Source organism: Salmo salar, unplaced genomic scaffold (genome assembly GCF_965601325.2).
Source record: "Salmo salar unplaced genomic scaffold, fSalSal1 ptg000152l, whole genome shotgun sequence".
NCBI classification, from domain to species: Eukaryota; Metazoa; Chordata; class Actinopteri; order Salmoniformes; family Salmonidae; genus Salmo; species Salmo salar.
Window position 1 is genome coordinate 3,010,783 of NW_027675323.1, and position 11,718 is coordinate 3,022,500.

The 11,718-nt window shown below is 41.3% G+C and overlaps 1 long non-coding RNA gene across 1 annotated transcript; it reads left to right on the forward strand.

Moving 5' to 3' along the window:
• The first annotated feature begins 9,657 nt into the window (after positions 1-9,657).
• Positions 9,658-11,624, forward strand: LOC145867004 (uncharacterized). The gene is made up of 3 exons (XR_014383187.1): positions 9,658-9,827; positions 10,966-11,012; positions 11,385-11,624. It is a non-coding gene; the product is annotated as an uncharacterized LOC145867004 (long non-coding RNA).
• The last annotated feature ends 94 nt before the right edge of the window (positions 11,625-11,718 follow it).

Here is an 11,718-nt window from a genome sequence, read left to right on the forward strand (position 1 = left end):
AGTACAGCTAAAGTAGCTGTGTAACTCAATGATATTGTAGCAACCTTAACACAACACCTTGTGACCTCATCAAGTAGCAGAAGGGATGTGATGTGGTGATTAATTTAGAGAGAGAGACAGAGAGAGACAACATTAATAATACCATCAATAATACCAATAATAATATAATCAGTCACACCAGTCTGTAATGCATTAAGAAAACATTGATACATTTATAGAGTCACTTAAGAGAATAAATTATTATTTTAAAACTTTAACAGTCCTTCAATACTGTAGACATTAAAACAGACGTAATATTAATATCCTCTGTGTTATTTCTTCATTCAGATGAGCTTGCTGTGATTTGCCAACGTGAACTCAAATCTAATCTAAAGAAGAAGTTTCAATGTGTATTTGAGGGGATCGCTCAACAAGGAAACCCAAAGCTTCTCAATAAGATCTACACAGAGCTCTACATCACAGAGGGTGGAACAGGAGAGGTCAATAATGAACATGAGCTGAGACAGATTGAGACAACAACCAGGAAACATGCAAGACCAGAGACTGCAATCAAATGTAACGACATCTTCAAACCCTTAACTGGACAAGACAAACTCATCAGAACTGTGCTGACAAAGGGAGTCGCTGGCATTGGAAAAACAGTCTCTGTGCAGAAGTTCATTCTGGACTGGGCTGAAGGAAAAGCCAATCAGGATGTTCAATTTGTGTTTTCATTCCCTTTTCGGGAGCTGAATTTGATGAAAGGGGACAAACACACTTTGATTGAACTTCTTAATCACTTCTCAATGGAAACCAAACAATCAAGAATCTCCAACTACGACAAGTACAAAGTTCTGTTCATATTTGATGGTCTGGATGAGTGCCGACTGCCCCTAGACTTCCAGAAGAACAAGATCTGTTGGGACGTCACAGAGTCAACCTCACTGGATGTTCTGCTGACAAATCTCATCAAGGGAAATCTGCTTCCCTCTGCTCTCCTCTGGATAACTACCCGACCTGCAGCAGCCAATAAGATCCCTTCAGGGTGTGTTGACCAGGTGACAGAGGTACGAGGGTTCAATGACCCACAGAAGGAGGAGTACTTCAGAAAGAGATTCAGTGATGAGGACCTGGCCAGCAGAATCATCTCACATGTAAAGACATCAAGGAGCCTCCACATCATGTGCCACATTCCAGTCTTCTGTTGGATTTCTGCAACAGTCCTCGAACACATGCTGAAACATAAGAGAGAAGAGATGCCCAAGACTCTGACTGAGATGTACACACACCTTGTGGTGTTTCATACCAAACAGAAGAATGAAAAGTATCTTGGGAAAGAAGAGACAGGTCCCCACTGGAATAAAGAGAGCATTCTGTCACTGGGAAAACTGGCTTTTCAACAGCTAGTGAATGGCAATCTGATTTTCTATGAAGAAGACCTGAAAGAGGCTGGCATTGATGTCAATGAAGCCTCGGTGTACTCAGGATTGTGCACACAGCTCTTTAAAGAGGAATGTGTTCTGTACCAAGACAAGGTGTACTGCTTTGTTCATCTGAGCATTCAGGAGTTTCTGGCTGCTGTGTATGTGTTCCTCTCATTCATTAACAACAATGAGAATCTAATGGCCGAACCGCAATCAACGTCCAGGAACCTTTCTGCGCTGTTCAGAGACAAGTCTGAAGTTTCTTTCTACAAGAGTGCTGTGGATAAAGCCTTACACAGTGAGACGGGAAACCTGGACCTGTTCCTCCGCTTCCTTCTGGGACTCTCACTGGAGTCCAATCAGAAGCACTTACGAGATCTACTGACAAAGACAAGAAGCAGCTCAAAGACCCATGAAAAAACAGTCAAGTACATCAAGAAGAAGATCAGGGAGAATCCCTCTACAGAGAGGAGCATCAATCTGTTCCACTGTCTGAATGAACTGAATGACCATTCTCTAGTGGAGGAGATCCAAAGCTACCTGAGCTCAGGAAGTGTCTCAAAACCCAACCTGTCACCTGCACAGTGGTCAGCTCTGGTCTTTGTGTTGCTGACTTCAGAAAAGGAGCTGGATGTGTTTGACCTGAAGAAATACTCCAGATCAGAGGAAGGTCTTCTGAGGCTGCTGCCAGTGTTCAAAGCCTCCAGTGCATTTCTGTGAGTACATAAAATGACATATAAAATCTAATCATCAGGAAGAAATATTCAGGTTAAAGAAAAATATGCATTATAATATGTGTATAATATTACATTGAAAACATTGAATAAATGCATTGATTTTCACATTAGTATAACAATATGACCATACAATTGTAGCTGACGGAAGATGAATCTATATGTTGTTTGAGAGAATAAACCAAATGCATCTTCCATTGTCCTTCTACACTGCTGGTGTTAACTAAACAGTGTGTTTGTGAAGTCATGATGATCTCGTTGCAGGCTGTCAGGCTGTGGAGTCACAGAGGAAGGCTGTGCTTCTCTGGTCTCAGCTCTGAGGTCAAACCCCTCACACCTGAGAGAGCTGGACCTGAGCTACAATCACCCAGGAGACTCAGGAGTCAGACTGCTCTCTGCTGGACTGGAGGATCCACACTGCAGACTGGAGAAACTCAAGTATGTAGAGGGTTTATGTCAATGTTCATATCAGACATGTTTGACTTTTCAGGCTAGGTAATACAAACATTCTGACCACCACTTGGACAAAGTTATATGCTGACTGTGTGTCCAGTGTGTGTGTGTCGTGTGTGTGTGTGTGTGTGTGTGTGTGTGTGTGTGTGTGTGTGTGTGTGTGTGTGTGTGTGTGTGTGTGTGTGGTGTGTGTGTGTGTGTGTGTGTGTGTGTGTGTGTGTGTGTGTGTGTGTGAATAAATGCATTGATTTTCACATTAGTATAACAATATGACCATACAATTCTAGGACACAGAAGAAGAATATATATGTTGTTTGGGAGAATTAACCAAATGCATCTGCCATTGTCCTTCTACACTAAATTAACCTCTATGGGCTAGGTGGGACGCTTGCATAACAATTATTTTAAGAATTATAGATACAGAACTCCTCTATGCACTCGATATGTCCGATTTTAAAATAGCTTTTTGGTGAAAGCACATTTTGCAATATTCTAAGTACATAGCCCAGGCATCACGGGCTCGCTATTTAGACACCCGGCAAGTTTAGCACTCACCATAATCATATTTACTATTATAAAAGTTTGATTACCTTTTGTTGTCTTCGTCAGAATGCACACCCAGGACTGCTACTTCAATAACAAATGTTGGTTTGGTCCAAAATAATCCATCGTTATATCCGAATAGCGGCGTTTTGTTCGTGCGTTCCAGACACTATCCGAAATAGTAAAGAAGTGTCGCGCGCATGGCGCAATTCGTGACAATAAAATTCTAAATATTCCATTACCGTACTTCGAAGCATGTCAACCGCTGTTTAAAATAAATTTTTACGACATTTTTCTCGTAGAAAAGCGATAATATTCCGACAGGGAATCTCCTTTTCGGCAAACAGAGGAAAAAATCCCAAAGGCGGGGGCGGTCGGGGTCACGCGCATAAGCCCAGTGTCCCTTGATCGGCCACTTGAGAAAGGCGATAATGTGTTTCAGCCTGGGGCTGGAATGACGACATTCTGTTTTTTCCCGGGCTCTGAGCGCCTATGGACGACGTGGGAAGTGTCACGTTAGAGCAGAGATCCTTAGTAAATGATAGAGATGGAAAAGAAGTTCAAGAAATGGTCAGACAGGCCACTTCCTGTAAAGGAATCTCTCAGGTTTTGACCTGCCATTTGAGTTCTGTTATACTCACAGACACCATTCAAACAGTTTTAGAAAATGTAGGGTGTTTTCTATCCATATGTAATAAGTATATGCATATTCTAGTTACTGGGTAGGAGTGGTAACCAGATTAAATCGGGTATGTTTTTTATCCAGGAGTGTCAATACTGCCCCCTAGCCCTAACAGGTTAACAATGTGTTTGAAGTCATGATCTCTTTGTCAGGCTGTCAGGCTGTGGAGTCACAGAGGAAGGCTGTGCTTCTCTGGTCTCAGCTCTGGAGTCAAACCCCTCACACCTGAGAGAGCTGGATCTGAGTAACAATGACCTGAAGCATTCAGGAGTGAAGCTGCTCTCTGCTGGACTAGGGAATCCCCACTGTAAACTGGAGACTCTGAGGTCAGTATTATCAGATAAAGTACTTTATGCATGTAGTTCTCCCATTTGAAAAAGTCGTAACTATTCGGACATATTACTTATAGTGTATTAAAGTAGTCATAAGTTTAGCATGTTGTCCCATATTCCATGCCTGCTGTCACGTTTCTCTAAGACAGAACCCAGAAGCAGACCAGGACAAGGTGAGTAAAATGAAGGTGAGTATTTATTGGTAGTCTTGATGTGTAATTTGAGTGATCCAGGAGACGGAGCGGCAGCGGAGGTGAGTTGATGAGAGTAGATGGGTGGATTCAATGAAGTCACTGTATCCACCGACGGCCAGGCAAGGGAGTTGAATGTTCCGGGAGGATGACTGTAGACAGAGTAAACGGGGGGTGAGTAACCAGTAACAAGAACAAAACAACAAGACTAGCTCAGGAAACATGAGGCTGTTCGTTGCTAACGATCCAGCAGGGAATGGATGTCAGCTCAGGGCTTATGAAGAGGTGATGATCAGGACCAGGTGTGCAGAAGGTTGATGAGATGCAGGTGTAGGGTAATCACTAGATCTCCCGCCTAACTTCGTCGCCTGGCAACCAGACAGGGTGCGTTCAGAAACCTTAGACACACTCCAAACAGAAAACAGTCAGCTCAGGCAGAAACAGACTCAGGAAGCGGGATTCCTGACACCTGCAGTGATTACATCAAGCTTGTGATTCTACTAACAAAGATCAAACCCCCTCTGTTATTGGTAATGGTGAGAGGTTAGCATGTTTTGTTGTAGCCTCTGTTATTGGTAATGGTGAGAGGTTAGCATGTTTTGTTGTAGCCTCTGTTATTGGTAATGGTGAGAGGTTAGCATGTTTTGTTGTAGCACCTGTTAATGGTAATGGTGAGAGGTTAGCATGTTTTGTTGTAGCCTCTGTTATTGGTAATGGTGAGAGGTTAGCATGTTTTGTTGTGGCCTCTGTAACTTTCTCACTCATTCTGATTCATGATTTATTCATGATTTTTCTTAATCATGGCATCATCAGAATTTCGTTTTTAATCGTGAATCACATACAGTTGAAGTCGGAAGTGTACATACACTTAGGTTGGAGTCATTAAAACGTGTTTTTCAACCACTCCACAAATTTCTTGTTAACAAACTATAGTTTTGGCAAGTCGGTTAGGACATCTACTTTGTGCATGACACAAGTAATTTTTGAAACAATTGTTTACAGACAGATTATTTCACTTATAATTCACTGTATCACAATTCCAGTGGGTCAGAAGTTTACATAGACTAAGTTGACTGTGCCTTTAAACAGCTTGGAAAATTCCCGAAAATGATTTTATGGCTTTAGAAGCATCTGATAGACTAATTGACATAATTTGGATGTATTTCAAGGCCTACCTTCAAACTCAGTGCCTCTTTGCTTGACATCATGGGAAAATGAAAAGGAATCAGCCAAAATCTCAGAAAAAAAAATTGTAGACCTCCACAAGTCTGCTTCATCCTTGGGAGCAATTTCCAAACGCCTGAAGGTAACACGTTCAATCAATAGTACGCAAGTCTAAACACCATGGGACCACACAGCCATCATACCATCCCAACTGTGAAGCACGGCGGTGGCAGCATCATGTTGTGGGGGTGCTTTGCGGCAGGAGGGATTGGTGCACTTCACAAAATAGATGGAATCACGAGGAGGGAAAATTGTGGATATATTGAAGCAACATCTCGAGACATCAGTCAGGAAGTTAAAGCTTGGTCACAAATGGGTCTTCCAAATGGACAATGACCCCAAGCATACTTCCAAAGTTGTGGCAAAATGGATTAAGGACAACAAAGTCAAGGTATTGGAGTGGCCATCACAAAACCCTGACCTCAATCCTATAGAAAATGTGTGGCCAGAATTAAAAAGCGTGTGTAAGCAAGGAGGCCTACAAACCTGACTCAGTTACACCAGCTCTGTCAGGAGGAATGGGACAAAATTCACCCAACTTATTGTGGGAAGCTTGTGGAAGGCTACCTGAAACGTTTAACCCAAGTTAAACCATTTAAAGGCAATGCTACCAAATACTAATTGAGTGTATGTAAACTTCTGACCCACTGGGAATGTGATGAAAGAAATAAAAGCTGAAATAAATCATTCTCTCTACTATTATTCTGACATTTCACATTCTTAAAATAAAGTGGTGATCCTAACTGACCTAAGACAGGGAATTTTTATTAGGATTAAATGTCAGGAATTGTAAAAATTGAGTTTAAATGCATTTGGCTAAGGTATATGTAAACTTCTGACTTCAACTGTATGTATTAAAATATCCTCAAATAAAAGGTGACATTATATACTGTCACCTCATATGAAACATTTGATGTGAAATCCAAAATGTTGGAGTTTAGAGCCACATTTAAAATGTTATCTTCACTGTCAAAATAGATATGTGTGGACTGTATACTCAATACAATCTAAATCTGATACCTCACTGTCTGTCTTTTGACTGATACTGCTTTTAAACTGGTCTGGTCAGTGCTCAAATATTTGTACTATACATTTTCTCTCTACAAGTAATATTATGATCATTTATAATAATGAAACATCCATTTATGAATATATATGGCAGGTTTCAGGACACTGATATATCTGAATATGTTGAAAAAATATACTGCCACTATTTTCACCACCAAAGAATAGCAGTGTGATTTTAGTATGATTTGACTCTTTGCAGGCTGTCAGGCTGTCTAGTCACAGAGGAAGGCTGTGCTTCTCTGGTCTCAGCTCTGAGGTCAAACCCCTCACACCTGAGAGAGCTGGACCTGAGTAACAATGACCTGAAGGATTCAGGAGTGAAGCTGCTCTCTGCTGGACTGGGGAATCCCCACTGTAAACTGGAGACTCTGAGGTCAGTATTCCTGTAGTTGGTCAACAAGTGATAACTGTTCACCAGATCCACATGTGTTTACCAGGCACACATAGTCCACACCATATGTGTTTGGACAGTGAAGCTTACAGTTTTAAATGTGGTGCTATGCTCCAGCATTTTGGATATGAGGTGGAATGTTTCTTATTAGGTGACAGTACAGAATGTCACCTTTTATTTGAGGCTATTTTCATACATAGCTGTGTTACTGTTAAGAAAGGAAAGCACTTTATGTATTTAGTTCTCCCATTTGAAAAAGTTGAACATATTCGGACAAATTCACTTATATTGTATTAAAGTTGTCATAAGTTTAGTATTTGGTCACATATTCCATGCCTGCAGTGATTACATCAAGCTTGTGATTCTACTAACTTGTTGAATTCATTTGCAGTTTGTTTTGATTGTATTTTGGATGATGTTTTTCCTAATAGAAACTGATTGGTGAATAATGTCCTGTCATTTTGGAGTCACTTTACTTGTATTGTCAGTAAGAATAAGAATGAATCGAGAATGATGATGAATGAGAAAGTTACAGAGGCACAAGGATCATACCCCCACTGGGATTGGTAATGGTGAGAGGTTAGCATGTTTTGTTGCAGCCTCTGTTATCGGTAATGGTGAGAGGTTAGCATGTTTTGTTGTAGCCTCTGTTATTGGTAATGGTGAGAGGTTAGCATGTTTTGTTGTAGCCTCTGTTATTGGTAATGGTGAGAGGTTAGCATGTTTTGTTGTAGCCTCTGTTATTGGTAATGGTGAGAGGTTAGCATGTTTTGTTGTATCCTCTGTTATTGGTAATGGTGAGAGGTTAGCATGTTTTGTTGTAGCCTCTGTTAATGGTAATGGTGAGAGGTTAGCATGTTCTGTTGTGGCCTCTGTAACTTTCTCACTCATTCTGATTCATGATTTATTCATGATTTTTCTTAATCATGGCATCATCAGAATTTAATTTTTAATCGTCAATCACATACAGTTGAAGTCGGAAGTGTACATACACTTAGGTTGGAGTCATTAAAACATGTTTTTGAACCTTTCCACAAATTTCTTGTTAACAAACTATATCGTTTTGGCAAGTCGGTTCGGACATCTACTTTGTGCATGACACAAGTAATTTTTGAAACAATTGTTTACAGACAGATTATTTCACTTATAATTCACTGTATCACAATTCCAGTGGGTCAGAAGTTTACATACACTAAGTTGACTGTGCCTTTAAACAGCTTGGAAAATTCCAGAAAATTATGTCATGGCTTTAGAAGCATCTGATAGACTAATTGACATAATTTCGATGTATTTCAAGGCCTACCTTCAAACTCAGTGCCTCTTTGCTTGACATCATGGGAAAATGAAAAGGAATCAGCCAAAATCTCAGAGAAAAAAAATTGTAGACCTCCACAAGTCTGCTTCATCCTTGGGAGCAATTTCCAAACGCCTGAAGGTAACACGTTCAATCAATAGTACGCAAGTCTAAACACCATGGGACCACACAGCCGTCATACCATCCCAACTGTGAAGCACGGCGGTGGCAGCATCATGTTGTGGGGGTGCTTTGCTGCAGGAGGGACTGGTTCACTTCACAAAATAGATGGCATCATGAGGCAGGAGAATTATGTGGATATATTGAAGCAACATCTCGAGACATCAGTCAGGAAGTTAAAGCTTGGTCACAAATGGGTCTTCCAAATGGACAATGACCCCAAGCATACTTCCAAAGTTGTGGCAGAATGGATTAAGGACAACAAAGTCAAGGTATTGGACTGGCCATCACAAAACCCTGACCTCAATCCTATAGAAAATGTGTGGCCAGAATAAAAAAGCGTGTGCGAGCAAGGAGGCCTACAAACCTGACTCAGTTACACCAGCTCTGTCAGGAGGAATGGGCCAAAATTCACCCAACTTATTGTGGGAAGCTTGTAGAAGGCTACCCGAAACGTTTAACCGAAGTTAAACAATTTAAAGGCAATGCTACCGAATACTAATTGAGTGTATGTAAACTTCTGACCCACTGGGAATGTGATGAAAGAAATAAAAGCTGAAATTAATCATTCTCTCTACTATTATTCTGACATTTCACATTCTTAAAAGAAAGTGGTGATCCTAACTGACCTAAGCCAGGGAATTTTTATTAGGATTAAATGTCAGGAATTGTAAAAATGGAGTTTAAATGTATTTGGCTAAGGTGTATGTAAACTTCTGACTTCAACTGTATGTATTAAAATACCCTCAAATAAAAGGTGACATTATATACTGTTACCTCATATGAAACATTTGATCTGAAATCCAAAATGTTGGAGTACAGAGCCACATTTAAAATGTTATCTTCACTGTCAAAATAGATATGGTTTGGACTGTATGCTCAATACAATCTAAATCTGATACCTCACTGTCTGTCTTTTGACTGATACTGCTTTTAAACTGGTCTGGGCAGTCTACTCAAATATTTGTACTATACATGTTTCTATCTGCAGGCAATACTTTGATCATTTGTCATTTTTAATGATGATACATGAATTTACGAATAGATATGGCAGGTTTCAGGACACTGATATCTGAAAAATGTTGAAAAATTATACTGCCACTATTTTCACCACCAAAGCATAGCAGTGTGATTTTAATATGATTTGACTCTTTGCAGGCTGTCAGGCTGTCTAGTCACAGAGGAAGGCTGTGCTTCTCTGGTCTCAGCTCTGAGGTCAAACCCCTCACACCTGAGAGAGCTGGACCTGAGCTACAATCACCTAGGAGACTCAGGAGTCAGACTGCTCTCTGCTGGACTGGAGGATCCACACTGCAGACTGGAGAAACTCAAGTATGTAGAGGGTTTATGTCAATGTTCATATCAGACATGTTGGACTTATCAGGCTAGTAAGACAAACGTTCTGACAAACGTTCTGACACACACACACACAGGACACACACATACACACACAGGACACACACACACACACACACGACACACACACACACACACACACACAGGACACACACACACAGGACATACACACACACACACACACACAGGACACACACACACAGGACACACACACACACACACACAGGACACACACACACACACACACACACACACACACAGGATACACACACACACACACACACAGGACACACACACACACACAGGACATACACACACACACACACACAGGACACACACACACACAGGACAAATACACAAACAGGACAAATACACACACAGACACACACAGGACACACACACACACACACACACACACAGTACAAATACACACACACACAGGACAAATACACACACACACACACACACAGGACAAATACACACACACACACACACACACACACACACACACACACACACACACACACACACACACACACACACACACACACAGGACACACACACACACACAGGATACACACACACACACACACACAGGACACACACACACAGGACATACACACACACACACACACAGGACACACACACACAAATACACACACACACACACACACACAGGACACACACACACACAGGACATACACACAGGACATACACACACACACACACAGGACACACACACACACACACACAGGACACACACACACACACAGGACACACACACACAGGACATACACAGGACACACACACACACAGGACACACACACACAGGACAAATACACAAACAGGACAAATACACACACACACACTGGACACACACACTGGACTCACACACACTGGACACAAACACTGAAAACGCTCTTATCAATGCTTGACGTGTGTGTGTGTGTGTGTGTGTGTGTGTGTGTGTGTGTGTGTGTGTGTGTGTGTGTGTGTGTGTGTGTGTGTGTGTGTGTGTGTGTGTGTCTGTGTGTGTGTGTGTGTGTGTGTGTGTGTGTGTGTGAGTTCAGGTGTATCCCTCAATGACTGTCTGTTTTTCTGCTTACCGCTACAGTGTGGAACATGGTGGAGAGAACAGAATGAAACCTGGACTTAGAAAATGTGAGTGTTGACTGCTGTGAAGAATATGACTAAGAATAAGTCTTAATTCAAGTTAAGTCAAAGACCATCATTACTGACTTGGTCATATTAAATATCATCTGTAGTTCTACAGAAGCACAAATCAGGGACACCAACGTTTACAGTGTTGATCTGACAATGTGTGTGTGTGTGTGTGTGTGTGTAATTAATGTGAATAAGTGTGTATTATATTACCATACATTATAACGTGATCATTCAACAAGTCTCAAGTTACCTTAACTTCTCCTTTTGATACCTAGAAACATCTACATTAAATGAATTAGTGAAAAGTGAGTTAACATTCTAATGTGAATGATGATGATTTCTAATATTGTGTCTGGTTTCATCCATCAGATGTCTGTGATCTCACACTGGACCTAAACACAGTAGACAGACGCCTCTCTCTGTCTGAGGAGAACAGAAAGGTGACATGTAGGACAGAGAAGCAGCCGTATCCTGATCACCCAGAGAGATTTAAGGTCTGTGAACAGGTGCTGTGTAGAGAGGGTCTGACTGGGCGCTGTTACTGGGAGGTAGAGTGGAGTGGGAGAATGGGGGCTGGTATAGGAGTGACATATAAAGGAATCAACAGGAGAGGAGTGGTTAAGGACTGTCTTGGATACAATGTCACGTCCTGGTGTCTGTTCTCCTCTGACGACAGATACATTGCCTGGCATAATAATAACTC